Source organism: Brienomyrus brachyistius, unplaced genomic scaffold, assembly GCF_023856365.1.
Source record: "Brienomyrus brachyistius isolate T26 unplaced genomic scaffold, BBRACH_0.4 scaffold40, whole genome shotgun sequence".
NCBI classification, from domain to species: domain Eukaryota; kingdom Metazoa; phylum Chordata; class Actinopteri; order Osteoglossiformes; family Mormyridae; genus Brienomyrus; species Brienomyrus brachyistius.
The window spans coordinates 2,231,276-2,243,908 of NW_026042315.1; the positions used below are offsets into that span (position 1 = coordinate 2,231,276).

Here is a 12,633-nt window from a genome sequence, read left to right on the forward strand (position 1 = left end):
TCCATCCAGTGGCTGGAATTCATCGGGCGCGCGCGCGGCATCGAAATTCGACACGCGCTGCGCGGGGGTGAAGTGAGTGTGGGGCGCTTTCACTTAGACGGATACGCCGAGATTGAGGGGGAGAAATGGGCTTTCGAGTTTCTAGGCTGTCAGTTTCACGGCTGTCCTACCTGCAACAACGAACACGATATCTGCCCCCTGACCCGCGAGAGCTTCGGTGCCCTGTACGTTAAAACAAGGGAAAAACTCGAGTCGTTGCGCCAAGAGTTTAATATGAACGTGGAATCCATCTGGGAACACGAATGGGCTCACGCTAAAACTCACGACCCACAGGTACAGCGTTTCCTGTCAGACTTTGAGCCCCCTGAGCCCCTAAGGCCGCGAGAAGCGCTTTTTGGGGGTCGGACGTCGGCCATTCGCCTGCGTTACGACGTCACGGGGCAAGAGCGCGTCCGCTACGTGGATTTCACGTCGCTGTACCCGTACACTCTGGCTAAATGTGAATTCCCCGTGGGGCACCCGGAAATCATTCATTCGAATTTTAAGCCTCTGAATGAATACTTTGGCCTGATCAAAGCCACGGTCAACACCCCGCGCGAGCTGTTTTTCCCCGTCCTACCCAGCAGACTGCCAAATGGGAAACTGGTGTTTACACTGTGCAGGACGTGCGCGATCGAGAACAGACAGGAGGGGGCGTGCGGGCATTCCGACGCAGAGCAGGCATTGATAGGCGTGTGGGTAACTGCGGAGCTAAATCTGGCTTTAGACAGGGGGTACTCGCTCGTTAAAATTCACGAAGTGTGGCATTTTCCCCAGACCAGCGGCGACCTGTTTAGAGATTACATTAAAACCTTTCTCAAAGTGAAGCAGCAGGCTTCGGGCTACCCCGACGACGCGACCGATGACGTGGGTCGCAGGGAGTACATAAAAAACTATCTCGAGCGTGAGGGGATCGAATTGGAGCCCGATCAGATAGTGTCTAATGAAGGGAAGCGGCAAGTGTCCAAACTTCTGCTTAACTCTCTGTGGGGTAAACTGGCGCAGAGGAGCAACATGCTCCAGACATGTATAGTGTCTGACCCGGGGGAATTTTTTAATTTTTTCTGCTCGGACCTGTACGAGATTTCCAGCTTCGCATTTGTCAACGACGAGGTCGCCCTCATCCGCTGGCGTTTCAAGTCTTCCTACAAAGTGCCGCCGGGAAAGACTAACATATTCATAGCGTGTCAAACTACCGCGTGGGGTCGGTTGACGCTTTACAAAGAACTGGAAAGATTGGGGCGGAGGGTGCTGTATCACGACACCGACAGCATCGTGTACATAAGCAGGCCTGGTGAATATGACCCGACCTTAGGCAATTACCTGGGCGAGCTGACGTCCGAATTAGCCCCCGACGAATACATTGCTTCGTGGGGTGCGCTGGGACCAAAAAGTTACTGTTACCGACTCAACAACGGGAAAACACAAATGAAATGTAAGGGTATAACTCTAAATTACGAAACCTGTCAAAAGGTAAACTTTGACAGTATGATCGGATTGATTGAAAACTACATCGGAGGTTGTAGGAATAACCCCGCTATAATGACGCAGTACAACAAAATCGAACGCGACATGAAAAGCTTTCGCCTGTTTAATAGGCCTCTAGATAAAAAGGTCAGGGTCGTCTACGACAAACGCAGATTGCTGGCTAGCGGGGAAACTCTGCCTTTTGGTTACTGAAATGTAAAACTAGCAGCATCGCAAAAGGGCTTTTAAAGTTTTTTCTAAAAATCAAAGATGTTCATTTGTTTTAAAATGAAAAGTTTTTTTCAAAGATGTTTTTTAAAATCAAAGTAAGATGTACAAATGTTTTAAACTGAGAAATGTTCCTAGTAAGATGTTTTTAAAAATGAAAAGTTTTTTACAAAGATGTTTTTAAAATGATCATAGTATGATGTTTTTAAAATGTTCATAGTAAGATGTTTTTAAAAATGAAAAGTTTTTTCCAAAGATGTTTTTAAAAATGAAAGATGTTTTAGGATGTTTTTAAAATGTTCCTAGTAAGATGTTTTTTATTTTCAAACTTGTGTACTGAAATGTTTTGTACATTTATCACAAGAGTTTTTATTAAAAACTTACCCATGCACTCTGTGTCTGTGAAAGCTGACACCCCTCCAGCAGTGGTTTGCACGTGTGTGTGTGTGTGTGTGTGTGTGTGTGTGTGTGTGTGTGTGTCCTCGGAAAGATTTAAAAGATTAGGGCAGTATTTACCGTTTCGTCAGTGTGTTTTTTTTTTTTTTGCAAAATGATGGGTAGCGGCGTGAGAGAGGTCGACTTTGATCACCGTTTAGAACTCCCGTTTACGGCTATAATCGCAGGGGCAAGTTCTTCGGGGAAAACCTATTTCACTAAAGAAATGCTTTTAAATCAGAGTCACTGTTTCATAGGGGGCCCCGTTAAAAAAATTGTGTGGTGTTTCGCTTCCCATCAGCCGCTTTATGATGAACTACGCGATCGGATCAGCGAAATTGAATTTATACAAGGGCTTCCCAAAAGCTGGGAGGATGAGGAGCGCTTCCCCTCAGGCTCCTTGATAATCATCGATGATTTGATGGACAGCGCGTCCGAAAACAAACTCGTGGCAGAAGCTTTCACGAGGTTCAGACATCACCGTCAAATCTCGGTCATCTACCTGGTGCAGAACGTATTTCACCAGGGCAAGTACAGCAGGACTATAGCCCTAAATACGACTTATTATTGTCTGTTTAAGAATGTGCGAGACAGAATGCAAATCAAAGTTTTAGCTCAGCAAATGTTTCCTTGGCAGAAAAAGTTTTTTCTAGATGCCTACCATGAGGCCACAGGGCCCGCGCACGGCTATTTATTGGTCGATTTGAGAGCCACGTGCCCAGAAGAGTTCCGACTCAGGACCGGATTATTACCGGGGTCGTTACCCATCGTCTTTCTACCGGCGAGCCATTGATTTATCACTACTAAGCTATGTCCGAACATCTCAGGAAACACCTGCCGACCCTTAAAGTTTTACAGAGGACGAGGGGGGTGAAACGTAAAAAGATTCTTACGGCTGACCCATCTAACGACATAATTTTGGCTCTCTCCGAAATCTGTCTCAATCTCATAAGAGGTCGCATACCTTTAACCGTAGCTCAATTTACCAAACTCAAGAAACAGAAAAGATTGATTAAACTTTTCGCATGTAAGAAAAACAGCGTCGCTAGGAAACGCGTGGCAATTCTTCAAAAAGGAGGATTCTTATTACCGCTCTTATCAGTGGCTCTGCCATTCGTTACAAGCCTGTTTGCCGGTAAGACGGCTAACTAGCCTTTTCCAGCAACATGAGCCAAGTCAAGAAAATGTTTATGCTCAGCCCCCAGCAACTGCGTACGCTGACCCAGAGGGCGACCCCGCATACCATCGGGGAATCGGCCCTGGGTGAACTCGAACACCAGATGCAGGGTTTAATAAATCAGCCGGCTATGCATCTGGATGAAAAAGTGAAGAGATACAACCAATTGCTACAGAGGTATCTGAATCTAGCCCGAAAAGAGGAAAATCAGGGGCGAGAAATTGTCCTTACAGAGCGGAAAGAAAAAACGGACGAGGAGGAGGAGGAGGGGAGACAGCCTGACGGCGGCGGCGCGACTGGGGACAAATCTGTACAGGAAGTTATCCAGCAAGTGGCGCCTAGGGCTAGAAAGAACGTGGGGTACATCTTGCATAAACTGCTCGATTCCGACGGGGCGGTACGTTGGACCCAGTCGGGTGAACTCATCATCAGAGATAGACCCATTAAAGGTTCCCATATTTTAGATTTGATGAAAACTTTATCGCAGCCTAAATCCCACGCCGGCGGATATCCTAAAGGCTGGGAACCCTTTTTAAACGTGATATCAGAATTAAACATCCCCCTCACGAGCGTGGGTAACATCCAAGCCAGGAAAGCCCTAAGTCATCTTAAAGATTACGGCGGAAGGGATCCCCCGCCTCCCTCCTCCCCTCCTGTGAAACAGAACCTCGGGAGACGTAGAAAACGTATTGTTGACGACTCACCACCACCGCTTGAGGGAACCCCTCACACAGCGCGCGATTCCTCCCCAGAATATCGTTTATGGCCTTTAAAGGGTACTCCTTATGCTCCGTGGATAGATTACAACGATTAAGTGTTTTATATACGTGTGTGAAAAAGAATTAAAACGCCTGTAACGCGTCGGTTAATAAAATGTAAAATTTATTGAATAAAGGGTGTCACGTTTTTATTTTTTCCCCAACATGAATCTAACAAGCATAACAATCTTTAAATAGTTTTAACGAACATACATTTTGCGGCTTTGAAAGTTTATCGGCATTAACACGGCTAATACACTTGTGATATTTCTTGATAAACTCGGATACTAGAGCGTCGTTTTTCCTCAAGTCGTCAGAGTACAACATCATAGTCTCTTGAAATGAAAGTCCCTTGAAGCGCCGGTAGAGGAAAAAGGCGACGTGGGCCCCGCACGTGGAAGAAAAGTCATGTTGAACTTGACGCGTATTATACCTTATTTCGGTAGCGTGCCTCCCCAAGAAGCTCATAAAACTCTTTGGGTAGTAAGGGGAATCGGGGGGATAACCGTAAGAATCAAAGAAGGAGGCTTTACCCTCTTGGGGCTCCAAAATTATCCCGATCCAGTGTTCACCCTCTCTATTCTGGTCATGCGTGTTTGCGACCAGAAAAGCGGGCCTGGTCTCTATGCGGGTGGGTAATAAATCGCTAGGCCACACGCCTCCAAAAGCATCCCCCAGCAGGGGCCGTAAAACGCATTCCAGCTGGTGAGTGTTCATGATGATGATGATGATTAAAAGTCCACCAAAACCTGTCTCTTGGCGTTTATTTCAATCACGCTGTCGAAGCAGGCGTAGACGATGAGACTCATGGTTCGAGGTAGTGGGGCTCTGAACCTTAAATCCAGACGGCACGTGCCGCTGATGGCGGGTGACAGGGCACCGCCGTCCAGCTCGTCGTCTCGGGAGAGATTGAGAGCAAATAGCGAGTATCCGTTTTCAAAATCCTCGCGGTTGATGCATAAGGGCGAATCCTTTAAATGCCTGTTTGTAGCCAGGAAAAGGTTGTAAAACTCTCTGACCGACTGCCTCGCTCTAAAATCGGGCTGGAACGGTTTGCTGGGTATGTGTCGCCCGTTGACTGAGAGGCTCAGAAATTCCAGGTCACAATGCTGAAACCTGAACGGGTTTCTGTTTCGCGTGCCCACGAACGCGGCGTGGTCCACGATCCCCAAAACGATGTAGCGCGGTAAGTTGCCCAGGAAGAGGTTGTCCTGCGGGCAAACCCGCGATTGTGCGGGCAGCGTATAATTTTTAACGACTACCCTGCTCATAGGGTACAGGGCGTTTGCTTTCATGAGAGCGGCCGAGTGACCCAGTGACACCGCCGGGGAGACCTCCACTTTTTTCACAAACAGGCTGGCCCTCAGTATTTTCAGCTCGTAATCGGTGTCATTTCTACACATGAGACTAAAGTCGCTTTTAGCCTTTACAAACTTTAAGCGTATATCCACGTTGTTTAACAGCATTCGTTCGCTGAAAAAAATATCGGCGTGTATAGGACCCATCAGAGAAAACTCCTGAGAGTTTCTACAGAAGGCGGCTCGCTTCTGTAACCCCACGTTGGGGCCCTGCGCTGAGACGTCCACGCTATCCAAGTCGCCCCCGACGTCTTTGTACCAGAGCCCTGCCGAAAACTGACTCTCTAGCGTATCCGTAGAAAAATTGAGCAGGGTCTCTATGACTGACCTATAGGGGTGCGTGGCCGACGAAGAACTGATCAGGACGTCGTTCAGACTCACATCCAGCTGGGAGAATATGCCGTTTAGCGGGTACTGTATAATACCGCAGGGGTCGGCGTCAAGCAGGGGGGCTCCATCGGCCCTAACGATCCTGAGCCTTAGATATAGCAGTGTAGAGTTGAGGTCCACATAGAAATTGCCCGACCCCGGTATTAGGAAATCCAAAACATCCTGATCGGTAATGGAATTTAATGGGTTGATTTCTACATAATTGGTCTGATCTATGGATAATTGCGTCATAGGGGCCGCAAACAGGTCCAATTCAGATTTGGTACATTCAGCCGAGAGCCGGTGAGCTAGAGCCATTCTTGTTTACGCTGCGTTTTCTCTCTCTTAAAATATGTCCCCGGGGGGTTTCTTGTTTCTCTTAGCTGGTCGAGACTTGGGAATCCTGACGACTCTGCCAGGTTTTTTTTTTTTTACGACTTTCCTGAAGGGCTCTCGTTCTACTCCCCCTCCTCCTCCGAGACAGGAATAGCAGACCCGACCCTTCCTGCTTGGGGTCAGCTGTGTTTGTAAAACGGCCGCTGACTACAGAGCTGGCGAGATCCGAACCTATTCCTTTGACCGCCGATTTCAAATGAGGTTTCGCTATGTCGACCCCACGCTTAAGAAAGGGTAAAACAAATCTAAAAGCCCTACTGAGCATGGACCCCAACCCACGCCCGTACATCACGGGGCTCCCCGCAAAACCGGGGAGCCCATGTCCCGCCTGACTGGTGTAATACGTAATAAATCTCTGTGGATTGTGGTAAGCCATTGTTTTCTTTTTTTTTTAAACGGGGCGAAAGTGTAGCTTGACGATCGTTTTTCCGTAGGAGAAATTAATCAGAGTATTCTGATCGTTCTTTATCTCGATATGCAAATTCTGTAGGCTCTGCTTGTTCACCGGTACGTACTGCAGCTTGTGGAACGGCAAAGTGACTACGTCGCCGAACGCACCGTCTATTTTAACGGTTCTGAGGAGCGGGACTACAAATTCCCCCACGTGCTGCGGTTCCACGATGTTACAGTAGACGTATATATTGTAGAATCCCGCGTGAATGTCGCCCGGGTAGGGTGAGGTCGACCCGCTACCTCCTCCTAGGTTATACCACTGACCCGGCTCAAAGCCCAGCATGTAGGCCAGAGTAGGTTTAAATTGGATCTTGTATTTATGGTTTCCCGTCATATTAACCCTTCGTGTAATCTCGCTGTATGAGAAGGAAACTTCGGTACCTAATTTTTTTAACGTAGCGTTGATTTCTGTCACAATCTGTTTCAGAGATTCATAATAGCCCACTTTAATTTTCCGAGGAAAAAGGTAAGGTAGGTCCACTAAAGGATCGGCCTCTCTCTTTGCCTCCGCCTCCGTATCCCGCAATTCAAAAGTATTATCCGGGTGTGTAACATTTCGCCACGTGTAACAATACATGATTTCAGCCAGAGCTACTTCGTAAGGCCCCCGTAGCTCTATAGGTCGCGAGAGCATCACGGTGTAATCCGAACTCTGGTTATCGGGGAAGATGGAGAGACAAGAGTTTGACGGTAGCGTGAGGTAAAAAGAGGGGCGGGCGTCCATTTTCTTTTTTTTTCTTTTTTTTCTCTTTTTTAAAAAATTAAACCTGTATCAAGTCCGACCGCGGTATCCACGAATCGAACCTCGAGGGCCAACCCTGCCAATGTACTAAAATCCACTTTTTCCCCTTTCTGTCGGTCTTTGAGCCTATAACCTTCTCGACCTTGAACGCGCATCTCGGAGATATTTTGACTTTCTGCAGCTCCGCTTCATAGAATGTTCCCTCGAGTATTTCACCGCTCACGTCCCTCAATTTATATACCGGTGGGGATCTGGGTACACGTTCGCATATGACAAAGTACTCGTCCGTAAATGTCTGCTCGTACTTTTTGTCAAATATCTGACTGTGCTTGGAGACTCTCACAGTGTCCCCTATGTTAAACTTAAAACGTGGCCGTGTGCTTTTTTTCTTCAGGGGACCGTATAGATTATCAAATACTAGATGAGCATTATCGAGCGTGACCTCGGAAGGTTTCATTTTAATAGCGCTGTGAAATGACTGGTTGTACCCCTTTATTAGATCGTCCAACACGTCCACATATCGCCGGGTGTTTTTAGCCGTAAAGTACCTGTACATCCTCTCTTTTAACGTTCGATTAAATCTCTCTACGACGGAAGCTTTAAGTTCACTAGCCGTAGTGAAATGGGTGATTTTATGAGTTTTTAAAAGTTTCTGAAAAGTCCCATTTAAAAACTCCTTACCGGCATCCGTCTGTAGCTTGAGGGGGACGCCCCCCTCGGTTAAAATAGAATCAAAGGCCTCCTTTACAGCTTCCCCAGTCTTGTTTCTTATAGCACGCGCGTAGGCTTTTTTAGAAAAAACATCAATCACCGTAAGGAGGTATTTTAACCCCTCGTTGTATTTGGCCAGCCCTTGCATGTCGCATAAATCGGCCTGCCACTGATACATGGCTCTCGGAACAAACACTCTGTTCCTGGGGAAATTCTTTTTAACCGGTTTATGTAAAGTATAACTGTCTTGCATAGACAGCCAGTCTCTGATGTCATCAGCAGCCACTTTTTTCCCCGTATCTTGCTGCACGGCTCTCTGCAGTCTGGAGACACCTCCGTATGACCCCGGTTGGCTGGGGTCATAGTACGAACTGCTCAAGACGCGAGCTGTAGTCTTGGCAACAGACATGCTTTTCACACACTGAGTGGGGGGAGAGCGGGGTGCGGCGTTTTATAGCTGACTGTGGATGGGGGTTGTTAAGAGACTGAGTGAACATCAGTGAAATTTTGTGTGTTTTTTCTACATTTAACCCATATTGTGTAGTTTGTTTTTTAATTATTATTATTTTACAAAAGAGTTTAGCTGGGGTGGGGATCGAACCCACGCGGACATACGTCCATTGGATCTTAAGTCCAACGCCTTAACCACTCGGCCAACCTGCTCAGCATTTTTACCCGTTATTTTACAAAGACTATTACAACGGTATTCAAGTTTAAATTTTTTTTTATTTTTGCAATTAGTGAAAGATATATATATATATATTTTAAAAAAGCTGGTATACAATTTGTGAAGGTTACATTTTCAAAATGCAGGTATACATTTAGTTACAGCCGTGACAGTTGTTGAGGTAGATTAGCGATGTCACATGCAGTAAAGTGGATATAGTGGCTTTTTCAACGATACATGTATGTAGAGTAGAAAGCATCTGATTAACATCGATAGGCTGCTTATCATGAAATTTAGAGGTGACTACATCTACTATTAAAGCGTAAAATACAAAAATGTGATTACAGTCAAATTCATTGTCAGGAATACAAGATAGACAAGCGCGTATGAGACTTTCGGGGGAATGTCTTTCACCCTCTGACATCAGTTGAGTAAGTAAATCCATCCCCCGCTGATAATTTTCTCCGACTTGAGAAATCTCAAATAACACTCTATGAAAGCAGCAACAAGCATAATCATCCCGACAATCACTTTTATCAATAGCACGCAACAATAGTGGACTAACTTTTTCTAAAAAAACATTTAACATAAACCGCCGTAAGGGTCTGCTGATACCGTTCCCCATCACAAGATGCTTTTTGTTTTAGTCTCGGGCCTCCCAACGAGTCAGAAATTCTTCTTCCAGGATCTGCTTAAACGCTGGGTTCTGTTCAAACAGATCTTGTTCCAGTCGAGTGATTTCCACCATGCCGTTGCGGGCCTCACGCAGATCGTACAGGATAGCTTCCACGGCCCCCTCCAACCTGCCGGCGGCCGCTCGGATGCCCAGGGTCGATAGAACGTGGGTCAAGGCGGGTGTCAGCCGATCGGTCCAGAGGTCACGCAACACAGAGTCAAAGTGTATGTAAAAGTAATTTCTGCCTGGAGGAAACAGACAAGGGTGTTGTCTCTGACTGGGGTGATCCACTTCACAACCGTAGCAGTTTCTCTCTTGATGCTTCCTGATGACTGAGGTTAAAAGGCCCACTATCATAGCCTTAATACAAGCCAACATCCCACGGCAGAGAGCCGGTCTGGAGAGAAGCGTGCAGATCTCAGGCGTCGGAGGGTCCTCTCCAGGATCAGAGGCCGGTGATGATGGGGGGGTTGGAAGGAGCTCCCCGGGATCAGAGGTCAGGGTTGCTGCTGGAGCCTCATTGTCCCCGCTTTCACCGTCGCTATAATTTGCTGCTGCTGCTGCTGCCATGATGTTTGTGAAAAGGGGTTGTAACAGAGTCCACTTTATATAGCGACGGTGGGTGAGGGGGTGAGGGGGGTCCTTACGGCGTAGGTTTTGTCATCTCTTGCATCTGCTTACGCCCCCGACTCTCCTTAAACATCGCTTGGTAGTAACCAGACTTTTCTTGAATCATCTGCATCCAAATCAGAAACGGTATTCTCAGGCCAAAACAGTCGCATTTAGGCCACTGCCATATATTCACCATTCTCTTGTCCAGCTCCCCGGTCACGTCCCACTTCATAATGGTGGTACGCTGTTTACGAGCATCTCTATAGTGCATCTCCATTCTTCCAGTCTCGACCTCAAGGTCGGGGTCGGTGCTCTCCTCCATCATCGGGGTAACGACAGTCTTCAAGTTTCCCCATTCCGTTTCGGAAAAAGTCACCAGATACGGGTCGTCTTTCGGGGGGTCTGGGCCGTCTCCGGTGACCTGAAAGACGCGCAGTTCCTCCGCAACGTTGTCAAAGAGGCAGACCAGTTTATTCCCGTTGGGCAGCTCCCAGATAGCCCTCGGGTCTTCCGACGGTCGCATCATAGGTACCCGTCTACGTGCCGTAAGAATCTTCCTGGGAGCCCCCGGAGGCTGCATAATGGCCTCCTGCTCCTGTTGAGTCTTAGAAGGTGAGGTTGAATCTTTCATTTCGGAAGTCCCAGACATGTCTGTATTTTTTGAAAAGATAGAGTTGGCCCTGCAGCGCGAAGCTCCCTATATTCTACACGGCCTGCTCGTGGGGGCGTGGTACGGATGAAGATGATGCCTCTAGGAGGAGGAAAAGGCCCCCCGCTCGACGTAATACAATTTAATTGTCTCTGTCACCCCATATCTGCACGGTCATGTATGACAAACAAAACTATAAACAGAATTTACTGGCGGGCAAATTGTCAGACTTGATGTATGACCAGGTGGTACGGCCTTGATGATGCTACTCGTGCCTGTGTAAGAAAATTATCTGTAATTTGGGACGTATGTGAAAACAAAACTTTAAACAGAATTTACTGGAGGGCAAAAGTGTCAGACTCGATGTATGGCCCGCGTGGCCGGGTAGGGGGGCGCCTCGATGGCCAGGTGGCACGGCCCTGCAGAATTTACTGGCGGACAAATTGACAGACTCGATGTATGTCTCGACTTATGACCTTTACAAATTGGCGCCATACGCCGATGTGATACAAACGCTCGCGTGAGGAAAAAACACACGGTCAAAACTAGCGCCGAGCGTTTTTATTGGACGATAGACCCTGCACCTCCTCCTCTCATTCTTTGCTCCAACTTTACCATTTTATCCCACAGTCTCTCACAGTTTCTCTCAGACTCGCGCAGCAGCACGCCTCTCAGCTCTCCCGCATCGCTCTCTCCGAGGATTATCCAAAGCCGTGCGGACCTTTCCGCGCTACCGCACCAGTATGTGAATAAGTCCTTTGCTGATTCTCCGAAGCCCGGGGACCTTACCACGCTACCGCACACCGTACGCTCGCGCTCCATCAGGTAACCCAGCCACGCTCACTCCCGCCCGCGCCCCACAAAATAATAATAATAATAACTTATTCAAATAACACACGCTCATAAGCACTCTCATCAATATCATTTTTAAAATAATACACACTCATAAGCACTCTCCTCAATATCATTTTAAAATAATAAACATTTAAAATAAGCATTTAAAATAATAAATAATTAAATCCAAATACCATTGCATCACTAACACAACCAACCCATGCCCCCTAAGCCACAATCATTTAAAATAATAAATAAATAATTAAATACAAATACCATTGCAGCAGTTACACAACCAACCCCCGGGGAAGAAGACAAAAAAAAAATATTTAAATAAATAATTAAATCCACATGCTATTGCGTCAGTTACACAACCAAGCTCAACCCACTACAACATAAGCTCCGCCCACTGAACTTTTGAACGTGACCTTTGACCCGACCTGTCATTTTGACGAAAGCGGTATTGCATCTCTCTCTTACATGAAATTACTTTCTAAGAACATTTTATTTTGTAATTCAAATTTTTCTTATTTTTCAAACCAAAAAGTTACAGCACTCTCATATAATACACTTCAGCCATTCACATTTATAAAACAATATGACCAATCACTAGTTCAACCTCCCAGCCATTTATCCTTCAAAAACATGGCCCTAGAAACATTCCCACATTTTCATTATACCTCGTCTCCCATTTAGTCTGTCCAACATTTTTTCATATGAAGCTGCCTTAATCATCTCATTGGTCCATTCCTTTATATTGGGGATTGTTGAGGATTTCAAATGCCTTAATATTACCCTCATGGCAGTTGAGTCCCACCATCACAGCCTTAAACTGTTTATTATTCACCTTTGGCAATTCCACTCTATCTCCTAGCAGAGAGAGTCGGGTTTGCGGGGTAAAGTAAAGCCTAGCCATTTGTCCAGGAGACCAAGAACTCTACCCCAAAATGGATATACCTGAGAGCACTGCCACAGCATGTGTAAATAAACCCCCATCTGCCTTCTAAAATTCCAACACTGATCAGTATTAATTAGTCCAGTTCTATTTAGTCTAACTAGTGT

At 46.5% G+C, this 12,633-nt stretch overlaps 1 protein-coding gene and 1 non-coding gene across 2 annotated transcripts in view; one reads left to right on the forward strand and one right to left on the reverse strand.

Annotated features, from left to right (window-relative positions):
* The window catches only part of LOC125722600 (uncharacterized), a 427,015-nt gene that overhangs the window by 377,069 nt on the left and 37,313 nt on the right, over positions 1-12,633 (forward strand). The window lies entirely within an intron of this gene.
* trnal-uaa (transfer RNA leucine (anticodon UAA)) lies at positions 8,714-8,796 on the reverse strand. Its single transcript has one exon. It is a non-coding gene; the product is annotated as a tRNA-Leu (tRNA).